This window comes from Oncorhynchus mykiss, chromosome 19 (assembly GCF_013265735.2).
Source record: "Oncorhynchus mykiss isolate Arlee chromosome 19, USDA_OmykA_1.1, whole genome shotgun sequence".
In the NCBI taxonomy this organism is placed as follows: domain Eukaryota; kingdom Metazoa; phylum Chordata; class Actinopteri; order Salmoniformes; family Salmonidae; genus Oncorhynchus; species Oncorhynchus mykiss.
Window position 1 is genome coordinate 24,475,417 of NC_048583.1, and position 23,272 is coordinate 24,498,688.

Below are 23,272 nucleotides of genomic sequence, written 5' to 3' on the forward strand. Positions count from 1 at the left end.
CAGTCAGTTAGTAAGAAGTTATTCCGACGCAAAACTGCGAGGAAGGTGGCTTGCGTTTCAAGCCGAGCAGAATCTGAATGACTGTTCTCCCCCTACCCAAGTCTCCTCTCTCTTCCTTTTTACCTCCCTTCTTTCGTGCGCTTTCTGACCCCTCCCACCTGTAGGCTTCCTATCAAACACATACGCACAGATCTAGGACCAGCTTATACTCCCCAAATGAAGGTCAGGCGAAACTCAAAACTTACCTTAGATCAGTGTCTAGGAAAAACTCCCGAATGACAACATATACTGTATTTACACACCCACTTGCTGCTTTTGGAAAATTGCTCACGCAATTGACGCTTATCTGGCCGAAGCATCGCTATGAGGAAAATAGCCTCTATCTGATCCGGGGAAAACGGAAGAGTGTGCTTGCAATAGAACGGAGGAGTATTTAGATAAGCATGTTTATGAAAAAAATCTGACAGTGGAGAGACTGAGAAGATGGATACAAGTGGCCTATACTTTCCCATTGCAATCCTTCTTTTTAGACTGAATTTAACTCCTCATCCGAGGACACGCGTGAATTCGATGAGGTTACAATGAAGCTGCTTCTCTCAAACTCTGTAACCAAGTAGCATCACACAAGTAGTGGCACAAACCCAGTAGGCCTACATCATCATAGATTAAGAAATATTTGAGTGAAGTCCAAAGGAATTGACAGATAGCCAGGGGCACACTCAAAGACTCAGACATCATTTACAAACAAAGCATTTGTGTTTGGTGAGTCCGCCAGATCAGAGGCAGTAGGGATGACCAGGGATGTTCTCTTGATAAGGGTGTGAATTGGACCATTTTCCTGTCAAAATGTGACAAGTACTTTTAGCAATTCCATTTACTTTTGATACTTAAGTACTTAAAAATATTTTCTTGAGGAATGTAGTGAAGTAAAATTTAAAGTTGTTAAAAAATATAAATAGTGAAGTACAGATACCCCAAAACCCCTACTACTAGGGGTGACTACTATAGTATTACTTTAAAGTGTTTTCTTACACCACTGCTTAAGTACTTTACACCATTTTACACCACTGCTGGTTATATCTCTATTAAATTAATAATAGCATATATTCTCTAAATCCATTCAGTCATACATCTGTTCCTATTATCTACTCATTAGTTTAATCTAAATCATTACATTCATTCATGTTTGGGGGTTAATTTGATGACTTCTTGAGGGAATGGGGTGATAAGTGATTTGTTCTTTCCTCTGTACTCTTATCTCTGCAGATGTGCTTGTCTTCCCCAGGATGTGTCCTCCTCTCCTCTCCATTCAGACCTCCCTAACTTTCTGCCTCTGGCCTCAGCTGTTGGGGGATGGGACATCTCCTAGGCTTGAGGGAAGTCCAGTTAACTCTACTGTCTCTTTAGTTTAATATACACCCCAGGGCAGCGAGATGAGAGAGATAGTGTCACGTTTCTTCAAAATCGAACCCAGAAGCAGACCAGGACAAGGAGAGTAGGAAGAAGGTGAGTATTTATTTACAAGTGAAAGTGAATGGTTAGATATATCCAGGTGGCGTAGCGGGCAGCGGTGGTGAGTAGATGGGAGTAAATAGGTGTATCCAATGGGGAAGCGGAATCCTCCGACGACCAGGCGGGAATGGGGTAAATGATCCGGGTGAGTAACTGAAGACAAAACAAACAGAGGTAAGTTTAAGGCAAGCAATACGTAACAAACAACAAAACAAATTCTATCCAACTTGAGGCTGATACTCTGGCACAACATACTGTTCATGGCTAACGATCCGGCAGGGAATGGATGTCAGGTCCGGGCTTATGAAGAGGAGAGATGATGATCTGGACCAGGTGTGCAGATAGCTGATGGGATACAGGTGCGGGTAATCAGAAACCCCAACTGGCTACATTGCCCGGCAACGGCGTTCCAGGACGCCGGAAAAAACACTCCAGGACAGAACATAGGCAAAAAACAGACTCAGGAAACGGGATTCGTGACAGATAGAGGCAGACCTTGGGGTATAGGTGAAAGAAGATGGGGTATGCAGGGCATGCTCAAAGGTAGGGATTTCATATTTTCTTAATCGTTCAATTTAATCCAAACCTCCTCCTCTGTTCCACCATTCTGACAGGAGTTGTTAGGCTATCACGCGGAGGGGTGCGTGAATGTTTCTGCACATGTGTCTGTTTGTGTTTTAGGGGATTTTGTCACCTCAGACATAGGTTGAGAGGTCACAGGTGAGAGAGGGGTGGTGTTTCATTGGGAATTTCAGCAATGTCATACTGCTCTGCATCTGACTACCAGCTGCAATCAGAGACTGGGGAGGGATAAATTAATGAAATCACTTACACTGATCTTAAACACCTGCCAGCCCAGTCACTCATCAAGGATTATTGGTCCTCTGATAAAGGCATTTACTATTTATTATAAAGGGTCTAGTTTCTCTCTCTCTGTGTGTGTGTGTCTCTCTCTGTTGTATGTATGTATACCTGCATGCGTGCGTGCATGTGTGAACTGTACATTGTGCTGGACTTCATGCAACCCCATTTGATCATATGATTCAATAGAAAGGGATTGACAGCCTGTTTAAGCGCCTCTCTGGGTGGAGGTGGAGGCTGTCACTTGTCACTATTGAGGCCCACACACACCCCTATCGCCTGGGGTTCATAGAGTCCCTGGAGAGACTTCCACCCTCCAACACTCCAACCCCCTGCTGGGTCAATGGACATGCTTCCCACCACATCAGAGGCCTCTAATGAATGAAAGGATTTGATTTATATAGTGCTTTCTACCTACTGAGGTACTCAAAGCGCTTTACATAGTAAATAGAGCTCTATGGTGTTTAGCCTGACTGTGGTCAGTGTAGTGACAGCTCTAAAGCACCACAGGAGTTCAGTTCACTTAACTTCAGAGGAAGGAAGCTGATGTTTAGGGGTGAAAGATAGGTTTTGTCAACGCAGGACCGTGGCCTATTGGTCCTGCGTTGACAAAAGATTGCAAAAAATGGACAGTCAAAAGTGATTTAGAATTGGATCTGTTTAACTCTTTCCATTTCTATGGTCAACCGACCGGCCTATTTAGTTGTGATGTTGTGTTTGTGGCAGGGATGAAGTTCCCGGCAATAGTTATGCTGACGTTAGCATAAAGTAAGGTTCTGAGAATAGTCACGTGGTGTGGTTTTATTGGGAAAAAGCTTTAAATCAAAAGCTTTTGATTTAACTCATAAACATCTAATAGCTGTGTGTACTTAACTACAAACAAATGCTGTTGTTTTTTGAAAGCTGAATCTGTGGGGGGCATTGTTATTGTGTTTAAAGAGAAAAAAATACCTTCAAAGACAACATGCCACGTCAATTTAGAGCTAATATTAATGGGGAACTCTACCTTGCGATCAGTGTTATGTGGTACAGGTTATAATAGGAATAGAACACACTGGATAGGTCACAAGCACTGTACTGTATTCTTAACCTTGCATTATATTTTAGTTATTCTTATAGTACCTAACGCGGTAGCACTTAAATAAATTACAACTAGTTTCCGTCTTTATTACCATGTCATTACCCATTTTTTCTTGCTGTAAAGTTAAATTCGAACATATACTCACATTTAGAGGTATCTTTATTGATAGAAGTTACATAGGTAAAAACCTGATTAAAAAGTTGCAACATTGGTTGAGTTGATACCAAGTTACAAATGTTAACACACACTACACACTGAGCCTCTTGCACTAAGCACCAGAGGTGCGAGTTCAGCCCTGTGTGGTGGACACGATGGTAGTCACTCAGCTGTTTGTTGCCTTTGTAATCTCACCAGCACCATATTGGAAAATGCCCCGTTCCACCTTCTCCTTTCCCTTAAGTGCACCAGCTGTGAGGGGGCACCAGACACACATGGAGCTCAATCGCTGCCCAACGTTATATGTCTCAGAAGAACAGCTGTGATTACGGTACAATTAAAGATGCACTCTAACTTTTCTAGAATTTCAGCCAATAGTTCTGAATGTGGCACTCACAAGCCAAAAGTGGTCCTTGTTTTTTGTGTACCACGTCATCAAATTGTGTAACACATCGTTCATTTCGTATGATATGTTACGTCCTGTAAAAAGTGTTATTATTATTATCTATTTTATGTGTATATATATATAGTACTGTTATTTCTACGATTTTCTACATTGTGGAATAATAGAGAAGAAATATCACATATGGAATCATGTAGTAACCAAGAAAGTGTTAAACAAATCAAAATATATGTTATATTTGAGATTCTTCAAAGTATCCACCCTTTGCCTTGATGGCAGCTTTTCACACTCTTGGCATTCTCTCAACCAGCTTCAGGAGGTAGTCACCTGGAATTTATTTCAATTAACAGGTGTGCCTTGTTAAAAGTTAATTTGTGGAATTGATTTACTTCTTAATGCGTTTGAGCCAGTCAGTTGTGTTGTGAAAAGGTAGGGTTGGTATACAGAAGATAGTCCTGTGGTAAAATACCAAATCCATATTATGGCAAGAACAGCTCAAATAAGCAAAGAGAAACGACAGTCCATAATCACTTTAAGACATGAAGGTCAGTCAATCCGGAAGATTTCACGAACTTTGAACATTTCTTCAAGTGCAGTCGCAAAAACCATCAAGCACTACGATGAAACTAAGGACTGCCACAGGACAGGAATACCCAGAGTTACCTATGCTGCAGAGGATATGTTCATTAGTGATACCAGCCTCAGAAATTGAGTTTACCTCACAGAGTTTAAGTAACAGACACATTTCAACATCAACTGTTCAGAGGAGATGGTGTGAATCAGGCTTTCGTGGTCAAATTGCTGCAAAGAAACTACTACAAAAGGACCAATAAAAAAAAGAGACTTGCTTGGGCCAAGAAACAGGAGCAATGGACATCAGACCTGTGGAAATCTGTCCTTTGGTCTGATGAGTCCAAATTAGAGATTTTTGGTTTCAAAAATGTGTCTTTATGAGATACAGAGTAGGTGAACAAGATGATCTCCGCATGTGTGGTTCCCACTGTGAAGCATGGAGGAGGAGGTGTGATGGTGTGTGGGTGCGTTCCTGATGACTCTGTTGGTGATTTATTTAGAATTCAAGACACACTTAACCAGCAGGGTTGACAGAATGCAAAGCTGTCATCAAGGCAAAGGTTGTTTACTTTGCAGAATCTAAAATATATTTTGATATGTTTAACACTTTTTTGGTTACTACATAATTCCATGTGTTATTTCATAGTTTTGACCATGTAGAAAATAGCACAAATAAAGAAAAACCCTTGAATGAGTAGGTGTGTCCAAACCTTTGACTGGTACTGTATATATATATATTTTTTCTTTCTTCTATTTGTATGATATATTACGAATCCAATTTGTAGTATATGTTACGAATTTGTTGTGCTTAAGATCCTGGAGTGCATCTTTAAGGGGGTCCCACTCAGATCCACACTAGGCATCAACCACCGCCACCACCATCCCCTGGCTCCTCTCTCTCTCTTCCCCAGAGAGGAGTCTCTTTCATGGGCTACTGACCTCTGGGTTTCCCTGCTAAGAGATGCACCTGAGTGCCTGTGGTGGGAGGGGAGAGAGAAAGAGAGCGAGGAGAGAAGGAGAAAGAAAGAAGAGGGAGGCAGGAAGGGAGAAAGAGAGAGCGAGCGAGAGAAAAGAGAGAGATGGAGAGAAACAGAGAGAAAGAGAAAGAGGGAGGCAGGCAGCGAGAAACTAGAGAGAGGGAGGGACGGATGGGTATGCCCACATCAGAACAATCCTTCTTCCATTCAGCCACTACATCATCATTTTGGAGCCATGCTTCACAACCAGTCAATGACCACAACCAGCGGTAATTGGTGTGTATGACATCCATGTATGTGTGTGTGAGTGTGCGTATGCACACTCCTTATGCTGAAATAAATAGTTTTGGGGAAACACATTCTCAAAAAAAATGGGATGCCAAGCCCTGTGGAGTGTTCTGTGGAGACCCTTGTTAGATTGTAGAGCAGGGAAACACAACCATTGGTCATTGGGTCATTAGCCCACTACTAACTCGTATAGATCACATTACCAAGGCCTTAGCTTGGGGGTGTGAGTTTATGTTCATTGCTAAGGGTTAGACCATATTCCTGTGGTTCTCCACAGAGTTGGATACCATGACCCCAAATCAAACCATTACCATTAGAACAGAAGTAAGTGGAAGTCATCAAAATGGTTGTTTTTTATACAGTCGACTAGGGAGTGTGAGAGCTAGCTTTACTACTGTAAAGAATGGCAAATATAATGGACAATGCTCTCTATTTTTGCAAAAATTGTAATTATGGGAGCTCTGTTTCTGCAAGAATGCAATCCATGTCTCCAGCTCTAATAATGGTGTTTTGTTGATGTATTGATTTGGTACCATGAGAACAATCATCAAGGAGATTTGTAAACATTTGTAAAGATTTTAACAACAGGTCAGCTCTTTAACTGTCCAACCATTCTCAAACCTATCAAATCTACATCCTCCATTTTAGGAGAACTGGTCAGGCAGCGGTGTTATGCACATGAGTGAGGACCCAAAAGCGGTTTAACAAAAACAGAGTCCTTTAATGTCAAAACACAGGTAAGACATAGATCCTCTTCAAATGTATATGATGGCAAAATAAACAACCCGCAGAGAGGGCGACAAATGAAACATAAAGTCCTTCTGAATATCACAGAAGAGTTCCCCTTCTAGCAGCAGAGGAGAATAGCTGGGTTAGAGTCCCCTTCTAGCAGCAGAGGAGATTAGCTGGGTTGTAGAGGACAGAGGTACCTGATCACACGTAGCCTCCGATGAACAGGCAGATTCCGACAGGACAGGACAAGGTTGAAGCAAACGAGACGATAGTTTGGTTCTGGCATGAGAAACTCAAACGAGAATCTGACAAAGACAGAAGCAGGAACAGAGAGAGAAATAGAGACCTAATCAGAGGGAAAAAGGGAACAGGTGGGAAAAGGGTGAACGAGGTAGTTAGAGAAGATGAGGAACAGCTGGGGGAAGGAGGGGAAGAGAAGGTAACCTAATACAACCAGCAGAGGGAGACGGAGTGAAGAGAAAGAACAGGAACAAGACATAATATGACAATACATGACAGTACCCCCCCACTCACCGAGCGCCTCCTGGCGCACTCGAGGAGGAAACCTGGCGGCAACGGAGGAAATCATCGATCAGCGAACGGTCCAGCACGTCCCGAGAGGGAACCCAACTCCTTTCCTCAGGACCGTACCCCTCCCAATCCACTAGGTACTGATGACCACGGCCCCGAGGACGCATGTCCAAAATCTTACGGACCCTGTAGATAGGTGCGCCCTCGACAAGGATGGGGGGGGGGGGGGAGACGAGCGGGGGCGCGAAGAACGGGCTTAACACAGGAGACATGGAAGACCGGGTGGACGCGACGAAGATATCGCGGAAGAAGTCGCACTGCGACAGGATTAATGATCTGAGAAATACGGAACGGACCAATGAACCGCGGGGTCAACTTGCGAGAAGCTGTCTTAAGGGGAAGGTTCTGAGTGGAGAGCCAAACTCTCTGACCGCGACAATATCTAGGACTCTTAGTTCTACGCTTATTAGCGGCTCTCACAGTCTGCGCCCTATAACGGCAAAGTGCAGACCTGACCCTCTTCCAGGTGCGCTCGCAACGTTGGACAAAAGCCTGAGCGGAGGGGACGCTGGACTCGGCGAACTGAGACGAGAACAGCGGAGGCTGGTACCCGAGGCTACTCTGAAAAGGAGATAGCCCGGTCGCAGACGAAGGAAGCGAGTTGTGGGCGTATTCTGCCCAGGGGAGCTGTTCTGACCAAGACGCAGGGTTACGAAAAGAAAGACTGCGTAAGATGCGACCAATAGTCTGATTGGCCCGTTCTGCTTGACCGTTAGACTGGGGGTGAAAGCCGGAAGAGAGACTGACGGAAGCCCCAATCAAACGGCAAAACTCCCTCCAAAATTGAGACGTGAATTGCGGACCCCTGTCCGAAACGACGTCTGACGGAAGGCCATGAATTCTGAAAACATTCTCGATGATGATTTGTGCCGTTTCTTTAGCAGAAGGGAGCTTAGCAAGGGGAATAAAATGAGCCGCCTTAGAGAACCTATCGACAACCGTAAGAATAACAGTCTTCCCCGCTGACGAAGGCAGTCTGGTGATAAAATCTAAGGCGATGTGAGACCACGGTCGAGAGGGAATGGGAAGCGGTCTGAGACGGCCGGCAGGAGGGGAGTTACCGGACTTAGTCTGCGCGCAGACCGAACAAGCAGCCACGAAACGACGCGTGTCATGCTCCCGGGTGGGCCACCAAAAACGCTGGCGAATGGAAGCAAGCGTACCCCGAACGCCGGGGTGGCTGGCTAACTTGGCAGAGTGAGCCCACTGAAGAACGGCCAGACGAGTAGGAACGGGAACGAAAAGAAGGTTCCTAGGACAAGCGCGCGGCGACGGAGTGTGAGTGAGTGCTTGCTTTACCTGCCTCTCAATTCCCCAGACAGTCAACCCGACAACACGCCCCTCAGGGAGAATCCCCTCGGGGTCAGTGGAGGCTACTGAAGAACTGAAGAGACGAGATAAAGCATCAGGCTTGGTGTTCTTAGAGCCCGGACGATAAGAAATCACGAACTCGAAACGAGCGAAAAAGAGCGCCCAACGAGCCTGACGCGCATTAAGTCGTTTGGCAGAACGGATGTACTCAAGGTTCCTATGGTCAGTCCAAACGACAAAAGGAACGGTCGCCCCCTCCAACCACTGTCGCCATTCGCCTAGGGCTAAGCGGATGGCGAGCAGTTCGCGGTTTCCCACATCATAGTTACGTTCCGACGGCGACAGGCGATGAGAAAAATACGCGCAAGGGTGGACCTTGTCGTCAGAGAGGGAGCGCTGAGAAAGAATGGCTCCCACGCCCACCTCTGACGCGTCAACCTCGACAACGAACTGTCTAGAGACGTCAGGTGTAACAAGGATAAGTGCGGATGTAAAACGATTCTTGAGGAGATCAAAAGCTCCCTGGGCGGAAACGGACCACTTAAAGCACGTCTTGACAGAAGTAAGGGCTGTGAGAGGAGCTGCCACCTGACCGAAATTACGAATGAAACGACGATAGAAATTCGCGAAGCCGAGAAAGCGCTGCAGCTCGACGCGTGACTTAGGGACGGGCCAATCAATGACAGCTTGGACCTTAGCGGGATCCATCTTAATGCCTTCAGCGGAAATAACAGAACCGAGAAATGTGACGGAGGAGGCATGAAAAGTGCACTTCTCAGCCTTCACAAAAAGACAATTCTCTAAAAGGCGCTGGAGGACACGTCGAACGTGCTGAACATGAATCTGGAGTGACGGTGAAAAAATCAGGATATCGTCAAGGTAAACGAAAACAAAGATGTTCAGCATGTCTCTCAGGACGTCATTGACTAATGCCTGAAAGACAGCTGGAGCGTTAGCGAGGCCGAAAGGAAGAACCCGGTATTCAAAGTGCCCTAACGGAGTGTTAAACGCCGTCTTCCACTCGTCCCCCTCCCTGATGCGCACGAGATGGTAAGCGTTACGAAGGTCCAACTTAGTGAAAAACCTGGCTCCCTGCAGGATCTCGAAGGCTGAAGACATAAGAGGAAGCGGATAACGATTCTTCACTGTTATGTCATTCAGCCCTCGATAATCTATGCAGGGGCGCAGGGACCCGTCCTTCTTCTTAACAAAAAAAAACCCCGCTCCGGCGGGAGAGGAGGAGGGGACTATGGTACCGGCGTCAAGAGCTACAGACAAATAATCTTCGAGAGCCTTACGTTCGGGAGCCGACAGAGAGTATAGTCTACCCCGGGGGGGAGTGGTTCCCGGAAGGAGATCAATACTACAATCAAACAACCGGTGTGGAGGAAGAGAGGTGGCCCTGGACCGACTGAACACCGTGCGCAGATCGTGATATTCCTCCGGCACCCCTGTCAAATCACCAGGCTCCTCCTGTGAAGAAGAGACAGAGGAAACAGGAGGGATAGCAGACATTAAACATTTCACATGACAAGAGACGTTCCAGGAGAGGATAGAATTACTAGACCAATTAATAGAAGGATTATGACAAACTAGCCAGGGATGGCCCAAAACAACAGGTGTAAAAGGTGAACGAAAAATTAAAAAAGAAAGGGTTTCGCTATGATTACCAGAGACAGTGAGGGTTAAAGGTAGCGTCTCACGCTGAATCCTGGGGAGAGGACTACCATCCAAAGCGAACAAGGCCGTGGGCTCCCTTAACTGTCTGAGAGGAATGTCATGTTCCCGAGCCCAGGTCTCGTCCATAAAACAGCCCTCCGCCCCAGAGTCTATCAAGGCACTGCAGGAAGCTGACGAACCGGTCCAGCGTAGATGGACCGACAAGGTAGTGCAGGATCTTGAAGGAGAGACCAGAGTAGTAGCGCTCACCAGTAGCCCTCCGCTTACTGATGAGCTCTGGCTTTTACTGGACATGAAGTGACAAAATGACCAGCGGAACCGCAATAGAGACAGAGGCGGTTGGTGATTCTCCGTTCCCTCTCCTTAGTCGAGATGCGGATACCCCCCAGCTGCATAGGCTCAGCACCCGAGCCGGCGGAGGAAGATGGTAGTGATGCGGAGAGGGGGGCAACGGAGAACGCGAGCTCCTTTCCACGAGCTCGGTGACGAAGATCAACCCGTCGCTCTATGCAAATAGCGAGTTCAATCAAGGAATCCACGCTGGAAGGAACCTCCCGGGAGAGAATCTCATCCTTTACCTCCGCGCGGAGACCCTCCAAAAAACGAGCGAGCAAAGCCGGCTCGTTCCAGTCACTGGAGGCAGCCAGAGTGCGAAACTCAATAGAGTAATCTGTTATGGATCGATTACCTTGACATAGGGAAGACAGGACCCTGGAAGCTTCCTCCCCAAAAACAGAACGATCAAAAACCCGTATCATCTCCTCCTTAAAGTCCTGATACTGGTTAGTACACTCAGCCCTCGCCTCCCAGATTGCCGTGCCCCACTCACGAGCCCGTCCAGTAAGGAGAGATATGACGTAGGCGATACGAGCTGTGCTCCTGGAGTAAGTGTTGGGCTGGAGAGAAAACACAATATCACACTGGGTGAGGAACGAGCGGCATTCAGTGGGCTCCCCAGAGTAACACGGCGGGTTATTGATTCTGGGCTCCGGAGATTCGAAAGCCCTGGAAGTGGCCGGTGGATCGAGGCGGAGATGGTGAATCTGTTCTGTGAGGTTGGAGACTTGGGCGGCCAGGGTCTCAACGGCATGTCGAGCAGCAGACAATTCCTGCTCGTGTCTGCCTAGCATCGCTCCCTGGATCTCGACGGCTGAGTGGAGAGGATCCGAAGTCGCTGGGTCCATTCTTGGTCAGATTCTTCTGTTATGCACGTGAGTGAGGACCCAAAAGCAGTTTAACAAAAACAGAGTCCTTTAATGTCAAAACACAGGAGGACATAGATCCTCTTCATATGTATATGATGGCAAAATAAACAACCCGCAGAGAGGGCGACAAATGAAACATAATTCCTTCTGAATATCACAGAAGAGTTCCCCTTCTAGCAGCAGAGGAGAATAGCTGGGTTAGAGTCCCCTTCTAGCAGCAGAGGAGATTAGCTGGGTTGTAGAGGACAGAGGTACCTGATCACACGTAGCCTCCGATGAACAGGCAGATTCCGACAGGACAGGACAAGGTTGAAGCAAACGAGACGATAGTTTGGTTCTGGCATGAGAAACTCAAACGAGAATCTGACAAAGACAGAAGCAGGAACAGAGAGAGAAATAGAGACCTAATCAGAGGGAAAAAGGAGAAGAGAAGATGAGGAACAGCTGGGGGAAGGAGGGGAAGAGAAGGTAACCTAATACAACCAGCAGAGGGAGACGGAGTGAAGAGAAAGAACAGGAACAAGACATAATATGACAATACATGACAAGCGGAAGTCCATTTTGCTCAGTCATGACCTCCTCAGAAACCAGATGATTCATCTGAGTTTATCAAGTCAGGATGACAGGACTAATAGAGTGCTGCTCAGTGCAGGGTTGGTTAAAACTTATATAGCAGTGACCTTCATGTCTATTTGATCAAGACTTTTAAAGCTATAAAAAAACAGTATATACTGCGTACACTATTCTGGGCTGGTTTTCAATACAGTTCATTAGAACACTTTTAACTTTAATAACTACATGGTGGTGGTGGTGGACGTTCACTGGACGTGCTATCTTGTCCTGGAGCTGCTGTTATGGTTCCTCTCTAGGTTTGCTCATAGGTTCTGGCCTTTCTAGGGAGTTTTTCCTAGCCACCGTGCTTATACACCTGCATTGATTGCTGTTTTTTTTAGGCTGTCTTTCTGTACAGCGCTTTGTGACATCAGCTGATGTAAAACAGACTTTATAAATACATTTGATTGATTTATTGATGGTGGTGGTTTGATTATTTTCAAAATGTTCATCATCACCACCACCCCCACCAGGTGGTTAAAGCTGCTGTGTCAAGGCTACAGCTGGGTGGAGGTGATGAGTTCCCTTCTGAAATACCCTTCTCAGACTGACCAATCAGATCTCTGACAACAGGGCCAGTTTCCTGTGTAAGCACCTGTTTTTTGTTGTAACCCACAGTTCCATGACACTGTTAAAGCCAGCCAGCCTGCCTGCTGTGGGACAGATAGTTTGAATGCAGAGGGTTAATTCTGATTCACGGATTAGAAGGACACTAAAACCTCCCCAAACCTTTCCACACCTGATTGTTATACACCTGATGGTATCACTATGGACCCACCAGCTGTTCAAGAGGCACAAACAACTAACTCACAAATCTCACAGTGATACTAGAGAAGCATTTCTATGGAAACAACCAGGCAGATACACTATATACAAAATGATGTGGATACCCCTTCATATTAGTGGATTCGGCTATTTCAGCTACACCCGTTGCTGACAGGTGTATAAAATCGATCACACAGCCATCTAATCCCCATAGACAAACATTGGCAGTAGAATGGCTGTACTGATGAGCTCAGTCACTTTTAACGTGACACCTTCACAGGATGCCACATTTCAACAAGTCAGTTCGTAAAATTTCTGCCCCGTTAGAGCTTCCCCGGTCAACTGTAAGTGCTGTTATTGTAAAGTGGAAAGGTCTAGGAGCAGCAACGGCTCAGCCATGAAGTGGTAGGCCGCACAAGCTCACAGAATGGGACCGCCGAGTGCTGAAGCGCATAGCTCATAAAAATCATCTGTCCTCAATTGCAACACTCACTACTGAGTTTCAAACTGCCTCTGGAAGCGACATCAGCACAATAACTATTCGTCGGGAGCCTAAGATCACTATGCACAATGCCAAGTGTCAGATGAAGTGTTGTAAGCACTGTAGTCTGGAGCACTGGAAACACGTTCTCTGGCAGGCCGACGGACAAATCTGGGTTTAGCAGATGCCAGGAGAACGCAACTTGCCTGAATGCATAGTGCCAACTGTAAAGTTTGGTGGAGGAGGAATAATGGTCTGGGGCTTTTTTTCATGGTTTGGGCTAGGCTCCTTAGCTCCAGTGGAGGGAAATCTTAACGCTACAGCATATAATGACATTCTAGACAAGGTATTCTCAAACTGGGGTACCATAATGCCGTCGGGGGTACGCCAAATAAAAATGAGATTCAAATAAAATATAAATATATATATATAATTTGTTTTCCTTCACATTTTCAAACAGTATTTTCCAACGGGGCTATAGATTTGGGTGAGGTTTTTTTCTTGCATGAGTAGCCTAGTTTCATAGCCCAAAATAAAATTAAACCATCTTGTGCAGTGCGAAATAACAACACAATGTCAAATACAGATTATGTGTTTACATGTAAGATGGTTAATTAAATAAAGAGCCAATGTATTGATTATTATTATATTATTATTTGTGCCCTGGTCCTATAAGAGCTCTTGGTCACTTCCCACGAGCTGGGTTGTGACAAAAACTCACTCATTCTTATGTTTAATAAATGTATCGTATAGTGTGTGTGTGGCAGGCTTACAATGATGGCAAAAAACAACATTTGAGAATGCGCTGACCCTGGTGCTAACTGGAGGTTGAATGTTTGAAGGGGTACGGGACTATAAAATGTTTGGGAACCACTGTTCTAGACGATTCTCTGCTTCCAACTTTGTGGCAACAATTTGGGGAAGGCCGTTTCTTGTTTGGAAAGCCTTTCCAGAAGAGTGGAGTCTTTTATAGTAGCAAAGGGGGGACCAACTCCACATTAATACCCATGATTTTGTAATGAGAAGTTTGATGAGCAGGTGTCCACATACTTTTAGTCATGTCGTGTAAATCCCACATGATTTCAATTAAAAGCTAAGAGTGAAGGAATCCGAAATGTCTGATTTACAAAACAGGCTCGTTAATTCCCAAAATAAAAATATAAATTTGTCTCTAACAGAGATGTGGGACAGACACAGAAGTTGACCTTCCCCTGGCAGCTGCAGTCAATCAAACCTGACCTGAGCTTGGACCTGGAACATTGTCCCTGGCCTCTTCCCTCAGAGCTGATAATAGCAAGTAGCTGGACATTGTCTGTGTGTGTGTTTGTGTGTGTGTGTCAGGTAGCACTCCCCCTCCCTCTGTTTTTGTTGTTGTTGAATCATTATTAGTGGAAGCTGAAGCTGAGACCACCCACACGTTGTAATCACAAATAACCAGTGTTTCACAACCCAGCTATTAAACTCTGGCTACACAGTTAACAGTGAGTGTGTCACTTCCATCCATCTCAAATCCACTGGGTTGGGTCCCAGGTAATATACAGTACAGAGTCGGATATACAATGTAGCTAATCAGAAACTACAGTCTGCAAAACATAAACGCAGTACTCTGATGATAACATTTTGATGATACCTCAAGATAAAGGGTTGTATTGTTCTTTATGACTAATGCCAAACCATAATAAAGGGAAACATTTGTAGGGAGTGTATAAAGTTAGATGTTTTATTTTACTCTCCTGTAACTTGTGTAATGTTTATTGTGACTTCCTCACTGTAGTTAAACCCTGTCATCTGCAGTGGTGTAGTGGAGGGTAAATGTGAGTAAACACAATTTACCCACTTTTTTTTGTTGCTGCGCAGTCTTCTCATCTTTTGTGGACAAATGCATTAAGTATTGGAAGCATTACTTTTTTCACCACACCCGGCGATCAGAGTTTACTTGGCCACTACATCACTAGTCATCTGGCTTGGGGGCTTAAAGGGGGAGGGGGGTTGGGGGGTCAAGCACCCTAACGCCCCATAGAGGACCGCACCTGACTTCACGACCCCAACTAGTCTGAGGTCAGAGGTGAATGGTCCCTACCTCAGAGAGAGAGTGTTCAGATGTTACAGGTTAACAGTGGAGCTACATTGGGTCCTCTCAGAGCCGTTACTGACCACTGATGTAGTTCTCTCTTTATGACCGTCGACCGCACTGATAACCAACATGGTCCAGTGGCCATGAATCATGGATTAACCGGTTGAACTGGCCCTTTTAAGACTACTGCCTGCAGCACACACTAAGAATATATATATAGGCCAGGATTCAAACAAACCGCAATGCGCTAACATTGCACTGCACTTGGGGTTTAAAGGTATTGTGAATGCGAATTGCTCCAACGTCAGGAAAATTGCCTTTGTCTGAATCCCGGTTTGTTTGAATCCCAGCCAGAGTCTCATTTCATTACCCTGGACTTGAATTCCAATATTTTTCTTAGGCCCCTTTGTCCTTTCAGGTGATGCTGAGTGGACTTTCTCCTCAGTCATTGTAACCCTTTTCTGTTCGCTAATCCTACAAATTGCAACCAGAACTGTCGCAGGAATGCAGCTTTCTCTGTGTGTGTGTATTTGTGTGTGTGCGTCTTTGACAGAGGGAGAGAAACAGGAGAGGCTTTAATTACGGAGCCAGATTATGTGATGGGTTTTCCTGCAGCAGCCATGGAGCACCCAGCCCTTTGACTGCCCAAACACTTCCACCCACCGTCCAACCCCATGTTATGACGACACCTCCAATTATCCTCTACTGTAGGTGTAAATATCAGATTCAAAAGAAAGAGAGAGGAAGCGAGGGAGGGAGGAGAAGGAGAGAAAGAGAGCAGGAATGTGTGTCCTACTGATAACCTGCAGATGTGTGCAGCGATGGAAAGAATCTGTGAAACCACAGTGTGGAAAAGTAGCCACTGGGCAAAAACTGGTTGAATCAACGTTGTTTCCATGTCATTTCAACCCCCAAAAATCAATGTGATGACGTTAAATCAATGTGGAAAACGAATTGGATTTGTAAAAAAGTAATCAGCGTAAATGCATTCCAATTACATTATTCCCCCACATTGAATTCACATTAGTTGACAACTCAACCAAATATAAATCAAAACTTGACGTTGAACTGAAGTCTGTGCCCCGTGAGTAGGATCACTTATTGAGCCGACTCCTGTGTTTCGCAAACACCCTGTCTCGTGCTCTGTGGTGTTGGCTGTTTGGTTGGTGGCAGGGTCAGGGGGAGGGGTGTAGGTGTGGGGATATGAGTTGGGTTTCTTCTCTATGTTTTTGTAATTTTGTCAGGCACTGTGTTCTGTTGTTATCCTCTGCTTGGGTAACACATTGATACACAAATTCAAGTTTCTATTTCGGAAAAAGGCTCGACTCTAGGGATTGATTTCTCGCAGATGGAAGAAGAAGTAGAAGTGAGCAGCAGTGACTATGGTAGAACACATATGCAACACATCCCTGAACAAAATATTCTCCATTGAGCTTGTGTTCGAGAAACAACTCTAAATAAAATGTCTTCTTTCTTTTGTTTTTCTTTATTTTTCTGGCCAAAAATGTGATGAAGAGTAATGAGGTCACTATTTACATTCCGACGCCTAAAATAAATACACTTAATCAAAGTAGAATGACAAACCTGGGAAGGATACCGAAAAAATGCACAACAGGGCAGTATTAATCACCCTTTATGGGAACAAAGTTGATTATTTTACAAAGTTGATTCTAATTATAGTGCAACCAAATGTTTTCACAAGGTCGTTCAAAACATGTCGAGTCTCACTAGAATGACTTTGGAGTATGCCGGGATTATTTGGTTGACATGGAAAAATGTAATTGGTTATCTTTGCCATAAAGTTTTTAACTCGTTAAAAGCCATTTAAGAGTGAACTGAAATTGCTTCATGAGTTTCTTGGCATGTGTTAGTGAGCTATTTATAGAGCTATTTATAGTCCTATATGCTGTAGCCCCCTCACCTGTCCTTAGCCACCTGCCCTGAGGAAATGACACAATGCACCACCCATACAGACAATGGCCCTCACTCAACACATTCCACACAGAGCTATGTGTAACTCTTTCAAGCACTGCAGGCATGTCATGCCATTGCTGAACAAACTGATTGATGCCATCAGAATTAGGACTGCTAACTCCGTCTGTTCCGTGGAATTCAGGAATGGAACACTGTCTGAGAATACAACTGTTGGAAAATAGCTCATTTCTCATTCGGAAAACAACTCATTAAAAGGGTTAAGGAATTCCAAAGAGGCAAATTCTATGGAGCCAACGACTGACTTAGCCATAGATTTTTTTACAAGGGGCACAGCTCTGCATTACTCTCCCTAGGGCTTTACCTGGCTCTAGGGCAGTCAGGTGTAGCAGCCATGGACTCGAGTGGAGATGTCCTTTAATGTTTAAGGGGTTTACATTAACCAGGTTTCGATCCAATCATTTAATGCAGATTAATTACCTGATGCAAGAAAAAAGTAATGACTGGGCTGATGGAAACAGGATATGAAGGTACAATTTTATAAATGCAGCCAATTTGTTTGTCATAATTTTGGATATTTTTGTGTCTGTAAAATTCATTATGCAGAAATTGCAGTGGACATGCCTTTATGCTGAATTATTGATATAATAACCAGCATATCGAAGTAAACTTGGAGTCACACAATGATATGCTGTGTGGTCCTCCCACTACGATTTGGGAAACGACTCAGTTTATTAGGCTTCAGATTAAATAAATTAAGATGAACTAAACAGGTGGTGAAAGTGCACGTGATGGGCTTGATGCTCCTTTCCAATAAATATTGAGGGTCTTATTCTGGTGACATGAGGATTGATGCTTGCCTGCCTTTTGACAAATAAAAATATATTATCCATAATAATCTCATAATGTAAGTAACCTACCCGCACTGTGTCTGCCAGCTGTTAGCTAGAGCACACGTGCCAGTGTGGGTGCAACAGTTTTTGTGACAAAACCATCAGTAGAGTTGAAATCCAATGGAAACCCATTTAACTTGTAACATTATTTGTATGTGCACTACGTCATAACGCTCAGACTTTTATCCTCAATAAATTATTTTGGTGGAAACACATCTCTATTTTAGGCAGATTTGAGAATATTTGCATGAAACTCTGTCGCAAATTGGATGGATACATACAGTAGATAATGTCATATGATCTATTAAAATGGAGCCTGAGAAAAAGGCAGTCATTTTACTTGTCCCCAACCGATCGTGTTTTTTTTGTTCATTTATTAGATTTTTTTGTAACATATATTGTCACTTATTTTGTACATAATGTTGCCACTACCGTCTCTTATGACCGAAAACTACTTCTGGACATCAGGACTGCAATCACTCAACAGGAACTGGCAGAATCCTTTTTTTCTTTTAACGTGTCTGACGAGCCCGACGCAAACGATATACTGCCTTCTCGGGATAAGGCCCAGATCCCTGTGATTTGCATGAAGAGGAGGGGGAGGAAAAGGGGCCAGAGGGCGGGCTCCCTTCTGAGAATTTGTAGGCGATCGAATAAACCCCCCACTTCCTTCCATTCTGCTAGCAAACGTGCAATCTTTAGAGGATAAAATCGCTGACCTACGATCAAGATTAAACTACCAAAGGGACTACTAGAGTTCAGCCACGGAGCCATGGCTGAACGATGACCCTATCAACATACAGCTGGCTGGTAATACGATGTACCGGCAGGATAGAACAGCGGCATCTGGTAAGACAAAGGGTGGCGGACTATGTATTTTTGTAAATAACAGCTAGTGCACGATATCTAAGGAAGTCTCAAGCTCTTGTTCGTCTGCGGCAGAGTATATCATGAGCTGTTGATCACACTACCTACCTAGAGTTTCCATCTTTATTTTTCGTAGCTGTTTACATACTACCACAGTCAGAGGCTGGCACTAAGACAGCATTGAATGAGTTGTATTCCGCCATAAGCAAACAAGAAAACGCTCACCCAGAGGCGGCGCTCCTAATAGCCAGAGACTTTAACGCAGGGAAACTTAAATCCGTTTTTCCACATTTCTGTCAGCATGTGAAATGTGCAACCAGAGGGAAAAAAACTCTGGACCACCTTTACTCCACAAACAGAGATGCATACAAAGCTCTCTCTCACTGTAAATTTGGCAAATCTGACCATAATTCTTTCTTCCTGCTTACAAGCAAAAATTAAAGCAGCAAGCAACAATGACTAGATCAATAAAAAAGTGGTCAGATGAAGCAGATGCTAAGCTACATGACTGTTTTTCTAGCACATACTGAAATGACATCAGTCATTGGCTTCATCAATAAGTGCATTGATGAAGTCGTTGTCCCCACAGTGACCATACGTACATATCCCAACCAGAAGTCATGGATTACAGGCAACATCTGCACTGAGCTAAAGGCAAGAGCTGCCGCTTTCAAGGAGCAGGACTCTAACCTGGACCAGGACTCTAACCTGGAAGCTTATAAGAAATCCCTCTATGCCCCCTGATGAACCATCAAACAGGCAAAGCGTAAATACAGGACTAAGCGTCAATACAGGACTAAGATCGAATCGTACTACACCGGCTCTGATGTTCGTTGGATGTTGCAGAGCTTGCAAACCATTACAGATGGATTACCAGGATGTGTACTGCGAGCATGTGCTGACCAACAGGCAAGAGTCTTCACTGACATTTTCAACCTCTCCCCATTTTCAACCTTTCCCTGTCTGAGTCTGTAATACCAACATGTTTTAAGCAGACCACCATAGTGCCTGTGCCCAAGAACACTAAGGTTACCTCCATAAATGACTACCAACCCGCAGCACTCACGTCTGTAGCCATGAAGTGCTTTGAAAGGCTGGTCATGGGTCACCATTATTCCAGAAACCCTAGACCCACTCCAATTTGGATTCCACCCCAACAGATCCACATATGATGCAATCTCTATTGCACTCCACGGTGCCCTTTCCCACCTGGACAAAAGGAACACCTGTGAGAATGCTATTCATTGACTACAGTTCAGCGTTCAACACCATAGTGCCCTCAAAGCTCATCAATAAACTAAGGACCATGGGACTAAACATCTCCCTCTGCAACTGAATCCTGGACTTCCTGACAGGCCTGACAGTGACGAGACAGCCTATAAGGAGGAGGTCAGAGACCTGGCCGTGTGGTGCCAGGACAACAACCTCTCCCTCAACGTGATCAAGACAAAGGAGATGATTGTGGACAGCATGAAAAAGAGGACCGAGCAGGCCCCCATTCTCATCGACGGGGCTGCAGTGGAGCAGGGTGAGAGCTTCAAGTTCCTTGGTGTCCACATCACCAACAAACTAACATGGTCCAAGCACACCAAGACAGTTTTGAAGAGGGTACAACAAAACCTATTCCCCTCAGGAGACTGAAAAGATTTGGCATGGGTCCACAGATCCTCGAACGGTTCTACAGCTGCACCATCAAGAGCATGTTACCGCACGGCAAGCGGTACCGGAGCGCCAAGTCTCGGTCCAAGAGGCTTCTAAACAGCTTCTACCCCCAAGCCATAAGACTCCTGAACACTTACTCAAATGGTTACCCAGACTATTTGCATTGCCCCCCCCCCCTTTTACACTGCTGCTCCTCTCTGTTGTTATCATTTATGCATAGTACTTTAATATCTCTACCTACATGTACATATTACCTCAACTAACCGGTGCCTCTGCACATTATCTCTATAACGGTACACCCCTGTATATTGTCTCGCTATTGTTATTTTACTGCTGCTCTTTAATTACTTGTTACTTTTATTTCTTACTCTTATCCGTCTTTCTTTTAACTACATTGTTGGTTAGGGGCTCGTAAGTAAGCATTTCACTGTAAGGTCTATCTATACCTATTGTATTTGGCGCATGAGACAATTACATTTTTTTTGATTGATTTGATGTCATGGAACTCATGTCAGCTGCAGTGAATTGTGGTGGAGGGAGGATTGCTCAAATGGAATGAGTGGAAGGGTATCAAACATGTTTGATACCGCTCAGTGTCCATTCATTCCATTCCAGCCATTACAATGAGCCCATCCATGTAAAGGACACCAGCTTCCATTAATGAGTGGTCTTCAGCATCTAGACTGTGATTGGTCACTCACTTCCTAGGTCATAGTAATCTGTGAGCCTGGACAACTTGAGGCCTGCTGCCACTTATCTGCTTGTTCTCCATGTTTAATGTCAGGCGTCTCAGTTCAGGACATGTCTGTTTTGATGTGCGTCTATGGCAATGTTCTCTAAAAGAGGAAGACATTCATAACTCGGATAATGCTGACACACTGAATATGAGTGTCCAGTAACAGTCTAACCCCTTGAGTCTGACTGTTGGCTGACTCTCTCATAGGAGACAGGTCACTTTCACCACAGATCACTCACCAGGCCTCCCCTCAAATGTCCCTGACCACTACTTACACTCATGTAGCGTGCATCCTCACATACGCACACACACAGTCCACCCAACCAATCTGTCAGGCTCTGTTCTCAGCATTGCTGCCTGAAAAGGACTTTAGCAAGATGAGCCCGCGACCCACACCCCTCCAGTCATTTAGCCACCCCTAAATATAGCTCTGGCCGTGTGTGTGTTTAGATGAGAGAGATGAGACAATGGGGAGGAAAGAAGCAGGCTATGTCTGCATTATATGTGTGTGAACCCCTGTTTGAGTACACCCTTCCATCTTTTCTTGAAGTTAACAGTGAACTGTATATGATAATGGTCAAGGTTTACAGAGTGTTTAGAGAGTGTTTCATTCCTCATAGAAAGTAACCCCAGCAGACCGAAGCGACACAGACCTAGCATTCCGACACACTGGTCCATCCATCCCACCCGTCCTTTCAGAGGTATTCAATCCTTTGCCATTACAACGGGGTAGACCAATAAACAAACACTGGTGCTGTTAGTACTTTCAGGCCACAGTCCTCAAGATGTGACCTGAATCAGGATAAATATACAGGGCCTGTGTGTGTTTCAAATTTTATTAGTCGTACAGATGTAGTCTTAATTTGAGGTTTACAAAAGCTTCTGACGTTTGTGATTTCAACTTTGAAATGTCAGACTTCATTTGCCCTAAAGAAAAATGTAGTTGGAAGTAGGTGAAACGTTAAAAAAAAAAAAAAAACAAGAACACGACACTAACATAAGGCACAAGAACAATACCAACTGGTGAGTGAACCTGGGAGAGTGACATAAAGGGGAGGAAAATATAAAGGTAATGGAGTCCAGGTGTGAATCATAATTCACACGTGTGCTTAATGATGATGAATCCCTGGACCGATGGTTAGTGGTTAGTACTCTGGTGACGTCATACGCTGGAGGGGAGGAGCAGATGTGACAGTACTCCCCCCCCTCCCCCCTCCACCCATGAGGAGAAGCGGGTCGGTGAAGGTGGAGGTCATAGATGATGTTGGGGTCCAGAATGTCCTCCACCGGAACCTAACACCGCTCCTCTGTGCCATACCCCTCCACCAGATACTGGAGCTGACCCCAACGACGTCGGGAGTCCAGTAGGGTTCTGACAGCGTATGCCGGCCTCCCCTTGATGTCCGGGGGGGGGGGGGGGGGGGGGTTGTGTGGGACAGCATCAGCTAGGGGACCAGAAACCACCGGCCTGAGAGGGGAGACAAGAAAAGAGGGTGAGATACGGTAGTGACTGGGTAATTGTAACCTGAATGTCACCTCGTTGACCCTCTGGAGAACTTTGAATGGCCCCACGAACCGGGGACTCAGTTTCTTGCAGGGCAGGCGGAGTGGAAGTTTCCTGTTAGAGAGCCAGACGCAATCCCAAGGATGGAACACAGGGGTCTTACTGCGATGACGGTCTGCCTGCTCCTTCTGATGATGGCCGTGCGCAGGAGTCTCACCCGGATGTGAGGCTAACAGTGACCCCGAGCTTCTCCAAGAAGGCCTTCCATACTCGGGATGTGAATTGGGGGCCACGGTCTGAGACAATGTCCTCCTGAAGGCCATAATGCCGGAAGACCTGCTAGAAGAGTGCCTCAGTGACCTGGAGAGCAGTACGA

The 23,272-nt window shown here is 45.1% G+C and overlaps 1 protein-coding gene across 1 annotated transcript in view; it reads right to left on the reverse strand.

The window, feature by feature from the left end:
* LOC110497543 (EMILIN-1) overlaps nt 1–120 on the reverse strand; it is a 76,967-nt gene extending 76,847 nt beyond the window's left edge. Inside the window, exon 1 of the mRNA XM_036954478.1 lies at nt 1–120. This exon is cut by the window's left edge and continues 537 nt beyond it. The gene's annotated coding sequence lies outside the window, so the exon portion shown is untranslated.
* Nucleotides 121–23,272: the final 23,152 nt, after the last annotated feature.